This window comes from Jaculus jaculus, chromosome 8 (assembly GCF_020740685.1).
Source record: "Jaculus jaculus isolate mJacJac1 chromosome 8, mJacJac1.mat.Y.cur, whole genome shotgun sequence".
NCBI lineage: Eukaryota > Metazoa > Chordata > Mammalia > Rodentia > Dipodidae > Jaculus > Jaculus jaculus.
Window position 1 is genome coordinate 5390424 of NC_059109.1, and position 15485 is coordinate 5405908.

A 15485-nucleotide genomic window follows, 5' to 3' on the forward strand; every position below is an offset into this window, starting at 1 on the left:
ACCTCTTACAGCTGCATATGTAGCTCAGTTGTACTGTGTGCAGGGTCCTAAATTCAGTCCCCAACACAGGTGGGGAAGGAGTACCGCTTTCCTAGTGTCCATGGAGTGTTCGTGATGCCAGGCGTTAGTGTGGTCCTAAGTCTAAATAGTAATTCCTAAATTAACACTTTATTACATTTTGCCAGGTTCTTATGCACCCCACCCATGCCGCTGGTTTCTTAGAAACTAAGCTGGGCTCCTTACCCTCCCTTGGCTGCGCCGGAGCCTTCCCTGCTGAGGCGGCACTGCCCTTGTCAAGTGTCGTCTTCACCGGGAATGAGCGAGAGTGGCTGGCCCGGGAGAGAGGGAGCCTCCCGGAGTTTGATCTTTAGGATCTGATTTTCGGCAGAGATGTTTCTTGCTGTCTCAACCCTGGTGTTCTAATGTGGTTGGGGGAGGACCTGCAGTCCCAGAGTGCTTGCCAACTCAGCTGGCGTGCAGCTGGCTTTGTAGTCCTCTGCTCTGGCATGATGTCCCCTTTCACACTGGGAGACAAGGTGAGGAATTCTTATTTTTCGTCATTATACAATGCTATGTTCCAAGGGGATGACCTGCTGTGCTCACTGCTGCCCGCCTGCTGAAATGGTGTAAGTAAGGACACTCTGCTGGTTCCTTCTCTCCAGTGGTCCTGCTAGACCCCTGCCACTAATTAAGCCTCACAAATTGAAGAAAAGCCAGACCACGCCATGGCCTCTGGTTCTGAGTTACAGATCAGGTAGCTGCACAGTAGGGCTGCGTGGACCACAGGTGGACAGTGCTGAGGCAGGCAGTTGTGAGCCTCTGTGAGGCCCTGTGGTCCCAGGCCCTCACCCCCACGCATCTCATGACAGCAGTGGTGACCGCTGAACACGGAGACTCATTTGTGGGTTTACCAAGGACAAGCAGACCTGTGGAGCTCGGGGTGGGAAGGCCCAGAGCTACTGCCATGGGCTTGAGTAGTGTGAGTCGAACCTGAGGGAGTTGTTCCTGAAAGAGGGCTCCTTGTGTGGCTGGAGGAAAAACAAAACTACACATAAAGGTGCATGCCTTGAACCCAGCACTTGGGAGACAGGTAGAAGGATCGTTGTGAGTTCGAGGCCAGCCTGAGGTTACATAGCGAATTCTAGGTCAGCCTGGGCTATAGCAAGACCCTGCTTTGGAAAAAACAAAGTCATACTGCTGAGCAGTTAGGATTTAAGAGGTTGTAAGCCAGAGGATCATCAAGAGGCCAGTCTTGGGCAAGCTCTGCTAGCGCAGTTCCCACTCCACTGCCCTGTGTGGCAGTCACGTGAGTCCTCAGAGGCCGCCAGAGTTTTCTGAAACTAGACCCACTGTTTGGGTAACAGATCTGTTTCATTTGGGGAATTACCTTGTGTTTTCCCCCCATTTTTCTTCTGCCTTTCACATCTTAAGTGTCTATAAAAGACTCCTGCTCAAATTTGAAACTTAAGAAAATCTTGTGTGGGTTGGCCTTGGGAGGGATCCCTTGGGAAATCCCCTAAGTACTAGACTCTTCTGCTGTTCAGCAGAGAATGACCATCGCTGGACAGTGTACAGGCTTCCATGTGTGTGGGGCTCACCTCAAGTGCTTCCAGCTGAGACTGAATTTATTATTTCTTTTATTGACATCCATGATTGTAAGCAATATCCCATGGTAATTCCCTTCCTTCCTCCCTCCCACTTTCCCCTTTGAAACTTCACCCTCCACCATATCCCCTCCCTCCCTCAATCAATCTCTTTTATTTTGAGGTCATGATATTTCCCTCCTATTATGATGGTCTTATGTAGGTGTAGGTAGTGCCCAGGCACTGTGAGGTCATGGATATTTTGTGCTTGGAGGAGCACATTGTAAGTAAGATGTCCTACCCTTCCTTTGGCTCTTACATTCTTTCCGCCACCTCTTCTGCAATGGACCCTGAGCCTTGGAAGGTGTGATAGAGATACTTCAGTGCTGAGCACTCCTCTGTCATTTCTTAGCACCATGATGTCTTCTAAGTCATCCAAAGGTCACTGCCATCTGAAAAGAGAAGCTTCTCTAACCAAAAGTGAGAGTAGCATTAGTATATTGGTATGAACATTAAGAGAAGTGCTTACTGGGAAGTTTGGTGAGCATAGTATATACATTTAGCCAGATACCAGCAGACATTACACCCCAAGGTCTCATGACTACCCATGTTGTAGGTTTTCAGTATCAGGGATGTATTCCCTCCCATGGAGTGGGCCTCCAGTCCAATTACAGGGCAGTTGGTTTCCACCATGACAAATGTGCCACTATTGCACCTGTTGGCTCAGTTAGCCTGGCTGGCCAAATTTGAGACTTGCAGTGTCCATTGTTGAGGATCTTCACTGGTGATTTCTCTCTCTCCCATTGAACTGTATGAGACTGAATTTATATTTGTTAAGGGAGGAACTCTCAAGATTTTCTGCTGTGTGTGTGTGTGTGTGCAGGTGTGTTCGTATGTACGTGTGGAAGCCAGAGGACAGCCTTGGGTTTACCCTCTTTTTGAGACTCATTGGCCTGGAGTTTACCAAATAGGCTAGACTGGTTGACAAGTGAGCCCTAAGGAACCTCTTGTCTGCACCTTCCCAGCACCGGGATTTCAAACACGCACCACCACACCTGGCATTTTACCCGGGTTCTGGGGATCAGACTCAGGTCCTCAAGCTTGCAAGGCACACACTTCACCCACTGGGCCATATCTTCAAGGAATTCTGGGGTGCAGTCTTGAAAGAGGGCCTTGGGGCTGCTGCTAGCCATTCCCTTTCTAGTCAGGCCAGCGCTGTGGGTAGGCAGCAGGACTCCCACCTGGGCACCTCCCAGCCTGCAGACGGTACCACCCTGTATGAGCAGGAGGGTGTTGCCATCACCTTCTGGCACCCAGAACCTGACCAACTGCAGCCCTGTGGAGGAGGAAAGCATTTCTTTTGGTTCACAGACTTGAGGGCAAGCTCCATGATGGCAGGGGAAACCATGGTACGAGCAGAGGCTGGACATCACCTCCTGGCCAACATCAGGTGGACCACATCAGCAGCAGGAGAGTATGCCAAACATTGGCAAGGGGAAGCTGGCTATAGCACCCATAAGCAACCCCCCCACCCCCACCCCCACCCCGCAACACACCAAGGTTCCAGTTCCAAATTGCCATCAGCTGGGGATCAAGCATTCCGAACACATACGTTTATGGGAGACACCTGATTCAAACCACCATAGAGGGTCATCACAAGGAACTGGTTGGGAGGTAGGCAGGGCAGGACCTGTCTAACCAGCCCCCACGTCCACTTCCACTGTACGGCCCAAACCACAGGGCTCCAGAAAGATGGACTTGCCCCCCCACCCTTGGTAAAGTTTACTGGGGGCTGGAGAGATGGCTTAGCGGTTAAGGTACTTGCCTGCAAAGCCAAAGAATCCAGATTTAATTCCCCAGGACCCACATAAGCCAGATGCACAAGAGACACATGCATCTGGAGTTCATTTGCAGTGGCTGGAGGCCCTGGCACCCCTATCCTCTCTCTGTCTCCCTCCTTGCACCTGCCTATTTCTCTTCCTCTCTCTCAAGTAAAAGTTTAGAACTGGGCGTGGTGGCGCACCATGAGTTCAAGGCCAGCCTGAGACGACAGAGTGAGTTCCAGGTCAGCTTGGGCTAGAGTGAGACCCTACCTTGAAAAACCTAAATAAATAAATAAAAGTTTTTAAAAAGTCTACTGGGAAATGGCAAGATAACCTTTCTGCACGGGTTGGGTTCCCTTCCCTGTAGGTTGCCAGCGCAGAGTCCCGTGTCCCCAGAAGCCAGCTCCCTGGGGAAGCAAGTACCTTCACACCACTTGGAAGCATTTCCACACAAGTGGCCTGAGCCTATGTGGTTTGCGCACACCTGCCTCCCGCCCGCCCGCCCGCCTGCCCTGAAGGAGGGAGCGAAGAAGACATGCCAGTGTGTGGGAGCGCCCGCCGCGTAGCACAGAGCGGCCAGTCCGTAACCGGGCACAGTTGGCCTCGTGGTCTCAGAGATAACGTCATCCCAGGTCATGTCCTTGAAGCCTCACCCAAACAGGGCCTGCTGGCAGCTTGTGCCCTCTGCAGCATCACTGTGGGCCCGAGAGCAGTGTTGCAGGCATCATGGGCCGGGGGGAGGGGCACGCTGCTGAGGTGCGAGAGCCTGGCAGCGAGGGTCAGGGAGCCCGGAGCTCTGGAGGGTTTGCTTTCAAGTGTGCTAAGCAAGGCCGTGCGTGGTAGCGCACACCTTTAATCCCAGCACTCGGGAGGCAGAGGTAGGAGTGCCATGAGTTCAAAGCCACCCTGAGACTCCATAGTGAATTCCAGGCCAGCCTGGGTTAAAGCTTGACCCTACCTCAAAAACCAAACAAACAAACAAAAAAAAAACCCTCCTGAGCAGAAATGGGCAAAGAATCTAACCATATGATTTTTATAAACTGTCCCTCCCCATTTGAAAACGCATTTTTAAGTGTGAGTGTAGCTGGACGTCGTTTCCAGCTGTGTGGCCAGTTCCAGCTGTGGGTCCCTTTGGAGTTGCATCACTTGTTTTTTACTTCTCGGTTTTCTAGTGCCTTCTTCCAAAGCCCAGCACAGACAGGCCTCGGCGCAGGAACAATCGCTTTAAAGTATCAGTTTTCTTCGCCACGGGTGATGACCTCACCCACGTCAACGTGGCCTGGAGTGAGAGCGGCGCAGTGGGTGCTAAGTGCCGGAGCAAAGGAGCTGCTCACGGTGCCTCTTGGGGTCTCAGGCTGTAGAAGGGAGGGGGTGGTTGCCTTCTAGCAATGGAAGGGACACCGCCTCCCCAAAACAGAAAAAACAAGTTCTTTTTGTTTTGGGTTTTTGAGGCAAGAGGCACGTCTCTGGCTCCTGCAACTCACCCTGTAGTCCCAGGCTTGCCTTGAACTCACAGTGATTCTCCTGCCTCAGCCTCCTGAGTGCCGGGATAGAGATGAGACAGAACACAAGAGCCACACTCTACCTTTCAGCACAAGGAAAGATTGTGGAGTGTGTTTGAACATGGTTCTCCAGGCCCAGGTCCTGCCTGTATTTGGACCAGTACCTGTGCGTAGTCGGTGCACATGGGAGTGGTAGGTGCATGCCCATGAGAGAAGTGACGACACTTACGGGGACAGCCCTGTGGCAAATGAAAGACAGGGCTGTGAGGTGGACCCCAACGGCATGCAGATGCCTCGTCCTCACTCCAGCAGTTTCTGCCAGCAAAGATGTCAGGGAGACGGACAGGTGCTTTCCGCCCACACCCCTGGGCGCTGTATGGCTTTTGAGTGCTGGCCCTCTGGGAGAAGCCCTCCAGCCAGCTTGTCTGCGGGCCAGGCCCTGGCTGTCTGGTCGCCCTGCCCTGCATAGCTTTAGCATTAGAGCGCAGTGCATCTGTCCTCCTCCTCTCTCTCGAGACCCGAGTGTGCAGACTCAGCCGAGTGAGGAGACGAATTGTTACGTAACTAGGCAGAGACCTGTGGCTGGCCCATCCAATGCCCCTTGCGCCTCCACTCAGTGCCTGCCGGTCAGGCGGTGGGCACCAATCCAAGAGTGTGCCTCGGCGGCCAGCGCCGTGCAGAGAAGGGGACCCCACCGCACTGAGCGTGGAGTCAGGGCGTGACAAACCTCTGCAGCTGTGGGGTGGGGGGGGTGTCCTAGGCAGCCCTCTTCACCCTCAGCTCAACAGCAAAGCACTGGTGCTGGCCCTTTCCTCCTCTCCCTTCCCGAGTGCCCACTGACACGTGTAAGTAACCCCTCGCCCGTGTTCAGTATGTTTAGGGGCCCGTGTAGTATGTAATTCTAACCTCTGATACTCCAGAAAAGCAAGATTATGAACAGTCTTGTTTAGTGGACCCATTGTTGGCTGAAGACAGTCAGAAAACCCAGTAGTTTCTAGGGGCATGTGAAAGCCATGAGAGGGATGAATAATGTAGAGGATTTAAAAAAGTTAAATAGGAAGTTGGGCGTGGTGGCGCACGTCTTTAATCCCAGCACTCGGGAGGCAGAAGTAGGAGGATCGCTATGAGTTTGAGGCCACCCTGACAGTACATAGTGAGTTCCAGGTCAGCCTGGACTAGAATGAAACCCTACCTCGAAAAACCAAAATAAATAAATAAATAGGGCTGGAGGGACGGCTTACTGGTTAAGGCGCTTGCCTGCAAAGCCAAAGGACTCAGGATTGATTTCCCAGGATCCACGTCAGCCAGATGCACAAGGTGGCACATGTGTCTGGAGTTCATTTGCAGCAGCTGAAGGCCCTGGTGTGCCCATTCCCTTTCTCTCTCTCTCTCTCTCTCTCTGCCTCTTTCTCTCTGTCAAATAAATAAAATTAAAATATATTTTAAAGTTTTTTGTTTATTTTCATTTATTTATTTATTTGAGAGTGACAGAGAAAGAGGCAGACAGAGAGGGAGAGTTGGCGCACCAGGGCCTCCAGCCACTGCAAACGAACTCCAGACACATGCCCCACCTTGTGCATTTGGCTTATGTGGGTCCTGAGGAATCAAGCCTTGACTGGGGTTCTTAGGCTTCACAGGCAAGCGCTTAACTGCTAAGCCATCTCTCAAGCCCAAATAAAATATTTTTAAAAATTTAAATGGGGCTGGAGAGATGGTTTAGTGGTTAAGGCATTTGCCTGCTAAGCTAAAAGACCCAAGTTGCATTCCGTAGTATCCACGTAAGCCAGATGTGCATGTGTCGGAGTTTGTTTGCAGTGGCTAGAAGTCCTATGCCCATTCTCTAATAACATAAAAATTATTTAAAAAATTTAAATATCTTTATTTGTGAGCAGAGAGAAAATGAGAATGGGTATTCCAGGCCCTCTTACTACTGCAAACAAATCCCAGACACATGCACCACTTTGTGCATTTGGGGTTATGTGGGTCCTGGAGAATTGAACCCAGACTGGCAGGCTTTGCAAACAAGCAGCTTTAACCAGAGCCATCTCTCCAGCCCAACTAGAGGATTTTTATGGCAGTGAAAACAACTGTGTGTGGTACAGTAATGGCATACATGTTATTATGAACTTGTCCAGGCTAATACATGCAATGCTGAGATGGAAGTGAACCTGGGAGGCTGTGGACTTAGGGGACAGTGACATGTCAGTGCAGGCGCATGGATGTAACTGCGGCTCCCCTTCCAAGCAGGATGTCAGGGTGGGGCTCAGGGGTAGGCTGTGTGTGGTATGGCAGTGGTGGGGAACTCTTGATGTGAACCTAAAACTGCCCGCAAAGTGAACTTGAGCTGAGGAGATGGCTCACGATAAGGGCCTTGCTGCCTAAGCATGGGTACTGAGCCCCCACGAAAAAAGCTGGAGGCTGTGGCAGGCTTTTGTAATTCCAGCCACAGGTAAGGAAGGGCTGACTCAGACTATGGACATTCCGTCGTCGAAGGGAGGCGCGGTGAGGGTCTGATGGCACCCTGGGCCAGCTCTCTGCAGTGACTCACGAAGTCTCGTGGTCCCAGGGGAGACGGAGTGTATGGAAGGGAGCCCCAGCCATGCAGGTATGAGGAGGTCACCATCCGTGCTGGGATGAGACCTTCTGATGCTGTGGCTGTTTGGGGGACTTCTTTTTTATTTTTTAATATTTTTCATATTTATTTATTTGTTTATTCGAGAGGCAGATAGAGACAAAGGAGGGAGGGGAGAATAGCCGGCTCAGGGGCCGTAGACGTATGTGCCACTTTGTGCATCTGTCTTAAGTGGGTCCTGGGGAATCAAACCTGGGCCCTTTGGCTTTGTAGGCAAGTGCCTTAACCACTAAGCCATCTCTCCAGCCCAAAAGATTTTTCTTTTTTAATTTTAATTAATTTATGAGAGAGGGAGAGAGTGAGCATGCACCAGGCCCTCTAACCATTGCAAACAAATTCTGGATGCATATGCTACCATGTACATATGGTTTCTGAGGATTTGAACCTGTGTCCTTAGGCTTTGTAGGCAAGTGCCTTCCCTGCAAAGCCATCTCTCCAACCCCTTTTTTAAAAAAATATTTTTATGTATTTGCGAGGAGAGACAAATACAGAGACAGGGAGAGGGAGGAGGAAGAGAGAGAGTGCACCAGGGCCTCCAACTGCTGCAGACAAACTCCAGGTGCACATGTCACCTTGTGCATCTGGCTTTTCGTAAGTCCACAGGCAGTTATGCTTTGCAAGCACGCGCCCTAACCTCTCTCCAGCCCTGTTTTGGGAATGTCTATGCAGGAACGTCAGCAGGCCCATCTCCTGAGCCTCCAGTGAGCAGTCACAGCTGCTTCTGATAAAGAAGGCAATGGCTGTTTTCCTCAGAAGACAGCAGCACGTTACACAACAGTGCTGAAAACAAAATTAGCAAAGCCCAAGGAAATGCAAGAAATCCAGCGTTCATCTACGACCCAGCTGAACAAACCCTTCCTTTCCAGTCCCTGAGGCACACCCACGGGCCCACCATGCCCCTCACAGTGGGGGCCAGAGGCCTCTGTACATACCATTCCTCCTCCAGTCCAGGGAGAGTCAGAGAGTCCTGCCGACTGCCCTGATCTTCATGTGTTTTCTCACACCGGTCAGTGTGGCTGCCACCGTCCTCTAGGCTGGTCAGACACCTGAGGCCACGTGTGGGTAATGACTGGCTCTGCCCCAACACGAAGCAGGTGCTCCCTCCCCTCTCCTCTCAGCCTGCTTCCTCCCAGGCCTTGCTCTATGGACACTCAAGCCTCCAGAGCACCCCTGCCACTTTTTTATTTTTTTTGAGGTAGGGTCTCACTACAGCCCAGACTGACCTGGAATTGACTATGGAGTCTCAGGGTGGCCTCGAACCCACCCCGCTCCCTCCCACCACATCCGGCTCCCTCCCACCTTTTTAATGCAGAGTTGAGGGAGCTGAGGCCCAGAGCCAGGGCTTAACCAGGAGCGGTCAGTGGAAAGACTTGTTTTTTTCGAGACCAGCCTGGAGCTACAGATTGAGTTCCAGGTCAGCCTGGGCTAAAGTGAGACCCTACCTCAAAAAATATTTTTTTTTTTTAAGAAATAAGGGCTGGAGAGATGGCTTAGCAGTTAAAGCATTTGCCTGTGAAGCCTAAGAACCCAAGTTCAATTCCCCAATACCCACATAAGCCAGATGCACAAGGTGATGCATGCATCTGGAGTTCGTTTGCAGTGACTAGAGGCCCTGGCATGCCCATTCTCTCTCTCTCTTTCTCTGCTTGCAAGTAAATAAATAAAATATTTTTTAAAGATAAGGAAAGGCTCTGTTTTGCTCCCTTTGTAGCTCTTTCGAGCTGGGTGTGTTGGCACACACCTTTAGTCCCAGCATTGGGGAGGTTGTGGGATTGTCATGAGTTCAAGGCCAGCCTGGTGCTACAGAGTTCCAGGTCAGCCTAGGCTAGAGTGACACCTTGCCTTGGAACAACCACCACAAAAAAAGGAAAAAAGGGAAAAAAAAAAAAAAAAAAAAAAAAAAAAGCTCTCTTTCCTGACTCCCTTAAGCCCAGTTCCATGCTAAACCCTGTGTGAAAATCACCTGAAATCACCTGATCACCTGACAAATGCCCATTCCTCACAGCCCGTGCTAAGGGTGGCCTTCTCTGTGCTGAATACAGTCCTTCACCCTGGCTTGTGTTTGAGGAATGCAGACGAAGGTCATTCTTTTCCGGGAGCTCATGCCTAGCTCCCTCTGCCCCTCTGTTCCTCAGGTGGCCCACCTATAAGAGAGCAGCCATGTTCTCTTGCCCAGGTGAAGACCAAACTCTGTGAGGTCATGCAGTCCCCGCCGTGTGCTCAGGAAACCTGGGGACAGTCTAGGTCCGTTGCTCGACACCGCTCTGCCTGCAGCCGTCCCCACTTTCACCCAGCCCTTTGTGCCCAGCAACTCTGCTCCCTGGGCGTCTCTGGCAGAGCCCTCTGGGCCGTGTGTTCTGAAGGGCTAATAACCTTCCCTGAAAACTAAAGGGAACTAAAGAGTTGATAACTGTAAAGCTCCCTAACGCTCATTGAGTGGCCTCATTAAGTTTGGCACCCTTTCCTGATTGATGTACTCCCCTTAGCCTAGATGGCCTTGAAGGCCCAGAGACCATCCGGGTATCCCACCTTAGACATTCCTGGCTGAAGAAGTCTGTTCTGAACAAGGACACAAACAGCTGCAATTTTCTTATCAACTGCACCTGGTCCAGTCTGTTTTTCTTAGGATCCTCCTTGTAAACTTACACCCCAGCCTGGCTCAGGGCTTCAGCGTCCATCCTGTGGGCAGGCCACTACCCTCGCTGTTTTCTCTAAATAAATAGTCTGTAGAGATCAAAGTCCGGTGTTCCTTTGCTTTTCCCTTGCACTTTCCTTACATGTCCAAATAGACAAACTCTAATGTGTAAGTCACTTTTCTTATTGCTGTGACCAAGTATTTGTAAAGAAGCAACTTAAGGGAGGAAGGGTTTATTTTGGCTCAGGGTTTAAGAAAGGAATCAAGCTGGGCGTGGTGGCGCATGCCTTTAATCCCAGCACTCAGGAGGCAGAGAGGTAGGAGGGTCACCATGAGTTTGAGGCCACCCTGAGACTACATAGTGAATTCTAGGTCAGCCTGAACTAGAGTGAGACCCTAACTTTAAAAAAAAAAAAAAAAAAAAAAGATTCAGGGGCTGGAGAGATGGCTTTGCGATTAAGGTGCTTGCCTACAAAGCCAAAGGACCCAAGTTTGATTCCCCAGGACCCATGTAAACCAGCTGCACAAATTGGCACATGCATCTGGAATTCGTTTGCAGTGGCTACAGGCCCAGGTGCACCCATTCTCTCCCTCCCTCCCTTTCTCCCTCCATTTCTGTGTGTGTGTGTGTGTGTGTGTCCGCCTCAAATAAATGAATAAATAAAAATATTTAAAAAAAAAAAAGATCTGCTGGACGTGGTGGCACATGCCTTTAATCTTAGCACTCGGGAGGCAGAGGTAGGAGGATCGTCATGAGTTCGAGGACACTCTGAGACTCCATAGTGAATTCCAGGTCAGCCTGGGCCACAGCGAAAACTTACTTGAAGAACAGAAACAAAAGAAGGGATTCAGTTCATCTTTGCATGGAAGGCGTGGGAGCAGAAGTGCCTGGGAGATGGTGGCAACACCCTGTTCACAGGAAGTGGGGAGCAGACAGGAAGTGGAGCCAGACTATGAACGTCAAGGTCCACCCCAGTGGCCCACTTCCTCCAGCAAGGCTCGCCCTCCTGAAGGTTCCACAGCCTTCTGAAACAGCCGCCCCCAGGTGGGGAAGAGAGCATTCAAACATTGAAGCCTACTGCGGGGTGGGAGGTGTTTCACATCCAAACCACATAAGCCTGTGGGGGGGGGGGGGGGTTACAGAAAGGAAAGTGGTCTTGGCTTCCAGAAGTTTTATCATCTCTTTGAGAAGAATGGGAGATGAAGGAATGATTCACAGACTTCACTGCAATGGGATATAACTCCAGGCCTGACCCTAGTAGGAGGCGCCACTTCCTAAAGGTACTACAAACTTCCACAACAGCCCCACCAACTGGGGACCAGGTATTCAAACACATGAGCCTAGTTGGGGGGAGACCAGGAGGGAGAGAAAACAGCATTAAAGTCTATGCTCGTCCGAAGAGGAAAGACACACGGAGGTGTGCATAAAGATGCTTATACAACGTCTAATATTAGGTTACATGATAATATTATATAATATTAATATATAATATTATCTCATATTAGCAACATCTGTCTTAGGAAGAAAACAGCAGCAGCTGCTAAGTGTCCGCCAGGAGCAAGATGGACGGCTTTATGTTGCACAGTGGAATACCGTGCAGCAAGGAACGTGAGCAGGGTCGACCTGTATCCTTGACATCCAGAAGTCTCAAAAACAAGGTAAAAACGGGCTGGAGAGATGGCTTAGTGGTTAAGTGCTCGCCTGTGAAGACTAAGGACCCCGGTTCGAGGCTCGCTTCTCCAGGACCCACGTTAGCCAGATGCACAAGGGGGTGCATGCGTCTGGAGTCCCTTTGCAGTGACTGGAGGCCCTGGTGCGCCCATTCTCTCTATCTGCCTCTTTCTCTTTCTCTCAAATAAATAAATAAAAATAAGCAAAAACAATAATTTAAAAAACAAGGTAAAAGCAGCTGTAGAAGAATCTAGATTAGTTGTTCAACGTGGCACACAGGGTTCTTTAAGCTTAAATGAGCTAAGTTTATTTAATTTAATTTACTTAATTTATTTATTCAAGAGAGAGAAATATACAGAAATAGGCAGGTATAGAGGGAGAGAGAATGGGCGCGCCAGGGCCTCCAGCCACTGCGGACGAATTCCAGACACGTGTGCCCCTTTGTGCATCTGGTTAACGTGGGTCCTGGGGAGTCAAACCTGGGTTCTTTGGCTTTGCAGCCAACACACCTTAACCAGTAAGCCATCTCTCCAGCCCTTAAATGAGCTCAGTTTAAAGTGTAGGTCCTCAGTCACATTGGCCATATTTCATATATTCATAGCCATGTGAGGTTGGCTGCTACAGAGCCTCTCCTGCTGCACAGCGCTGGAGGTGTAAGACGTGAAAGACAATTTGCAGGCTGGAGAGATGGCTGAGCGGTTAAGGCACTTGCCTGCGAAGCCTAAGAATTCATGTTGGAAGCTCCAGGTCCCATGTAAGCCAGACGCACAGTGACACAAGCATGCAATGCCGCACATGTGCACAAGGGGGCAGATACATCTGGAATTCATTTGCAGTGGCTAAAAGCCCTGGTGTGCCGATTCTCTTTCTCTCCCTTTCTGCCTCTTTCTCTCTATCAAATAAACTTAAAAAGTAAGAGAGACAATTTACAATAGTTCTGCATATGATGTATGAAGTCCAGAAAAAGTACAGCAGACACCATGCAGTACTCAAACTCAGACCAAGGAAGGGGACTGGTGAAGACTGCCCTCAAGACAGGCACAGCAAAGCAGCTGTGGTGTCTCACACTTGTCATCCCAGCACCTGGGAGGCTGAGGTCGGAGGAGCAGCGCAGCTCCAGGTTAGCCTGAGCCACAGAGCGAATTCCAGGTTTGCCCTGGCTGGAGTGAGACCTTGCTTCAAAACAATGACAGGCAGAAGCTGGGCCTATAATCCTAGCACTTGGGAGGTGGAGGCAGGGGAATCGGGAGTTCAAGGTCAGTGTCTGCTATAGGCCGATCAAACTGGCTTCAGTGGAGACTTGCCTGGGAGACTGGCCAAAGGGGCCTCTGGAGACATCTGGCCATTCCTCATCCTGCCATTCAGCTGTCCCCCTGTCCTCACACACACTCTTCTCTGGTCCCCAGTGTCACGGCTACCTGGCTATCAGGCCCAAACACCTGCACGGGCTGGCCCCCTGCCAGTCTCTCTCTCTCACACACACACACACACACACACACACACACACACACACACGTCCCTCCTGTTTGTCCTGGGCACAGCTCATGCCCAGATCCTGACCCAGCCACATACTAATGGAGGAGGACACATTCGCATTTTTGTCCCCCTGAAGTCCTACGGAGCCAATACAGCTGGTGGTGAGGGAGCCCCCACCCTGCTTCTTGCTGAGGGCTGTGGAAGTTGGCCTTTCAGAGGGAGAAGGGGCCTCTGCTACCACCAGGCTGTGAGGAACCCAGGCCTGCTTAGGATCCGAGGGGGGCTGGGCATCCAGACTTGCCTCTCAAGGGAAGGCGGTCACTTGTGGTTTCAGGCACCCACAGAGCCAATCAGCCCCAAACCTGGGATCTCTGCTTCAATAACCTGTTCACAACAGCTCCCACCTATGAGGTGCTAGCACCCAGCAATTCAGAGTATAGACCCAGTTAGCTTTGAGGGGCCAACCAGGGTCTGACCTTGAACTCTCCTGACTTGCTGTCTTCTCCTCTCCCTTCCCTGGGAACATCTTGCCTCCTGTCTGCCTGTCTGTCTCTTCCTCACCAGCCTCCTCTGTTCCTCTCCTGCCTGCCCACAGCAGGAAAGGGAAGGGGACTTCAGCTCCAGGACAGCTCGCATTAGAGTGAGACCCTGGAATTCGCTCTGTAGCCCAAGCTGACCTCTAATTCATGGCAATCCTCTTACCTCAGCCTCCTAAACACTGGAGTTAAAGGTGTTATACATCATGCTCAGATTTTTAAAAAACTATTTATTTATTTGAGGGCTGGAGAGAAGGCTTAGCGGTTAAGGCGTTTGCCTACAAAGCCCAAGGGCCCAGGTTTGATTTCCCGGACCCACATAAACCAGGTGCACAAGGTAGCACATGCATCTGGAGTTCATTTGAAGTGGCTGGAGGCCCTGGCATGCCCATTCTCTATCTCAAATAAACACACACACACACATACACACACACACACACACACACACACATAGTGAATTCCAGGTGATGGGGTTGTGGGGGGTGGGTTGGGGATAAAGATTTAGCTCAGCATAGAAGCCAAAGCAGAAGTAACTCCACACGTCAACAGTGAGCAAGGCATTGTGGGGAATTGTGCTTCTTCAAGCAATTTACTTCAGGCCATATAGCGATCCTCCTACCTCTGCCTCCCAAGTGCTGAGATTAAAGGCATGTGCCACCGCGCCCAGGTTGTAGTTAAGTTTTTACATGGTGTGAGTTTTCAACTTCATTCTTTTTTTTTTTTTTTTTCTTTTTTCAAGATTCTCTTGGCTACTTGAGATTCTGTTTTAGGATTTTTCTGTTGCAAAGAGCTTATTGGGATTTTGATCAGCTCGCATCGAATCTGTAGATTGTTTAGGGTCACATTATGTCTTCTAACTCACAAACGCGGTGTGTCTTTCTGTTTATTTGGGTCCAATTTGGGCAGTTTGCTGTTCTCACTACAGAAGTCTTTTGCCTCCTTGGTTAAGTTTATTCCTCAGCATTTCTGTGGGCACACACTCCCCACTGAGCCCCCGTCCCACCCCAGCCCGAGTGTCCCTTTCCCTGTCTTAGTGAAACCAGAAGTGTCCCCTCACTTTCCTCCCTGCGTTATTCATCGTCAGCTAACAGAAACAACTCATCTTGTGTCCAGCAACACCACTGAATTTATTAGTGGTGACAGCTCTTTGGTTGTGTGGAATCCCAGTTGGTTTTGCATAATCTTTACCCAGAGGCCCGGGCAGAGTGACAGCTTTTCTTGAAATCTTACAAAGCGTATATAAGAAGGCTTTCTGAAGTTCTCAAAAGTGAGCAGGGAGCCGGACGTGGTGGTGCACGCCTTTAATCCTAGCACTTGGGAGGCAGAGGTAGTAGGATTGCAGAGAGTTCGAGGCCACTCTGAGACTACGTAGTGAATTCCAGGTCAGCCTGGGCTAGAGTGAGACCCTACGTTGAAAAACCAAAAATAAGTAAATAAAATATTAAAAAGCAAAGAAAAAAGTTGGATTAACCTATCTTTAAGCTAAGAGAGAATAGATAACTGAAAACTAGTTAATGTTTCTCTTTTTCTTGGAAACAGAAATAACTACATCTTAGCTGGGTGGTGGTGGTGCACGCCTTTAATCCTAGCACTCAGGAGGCAGAGGTAGGTGAATCATTGTGAGTT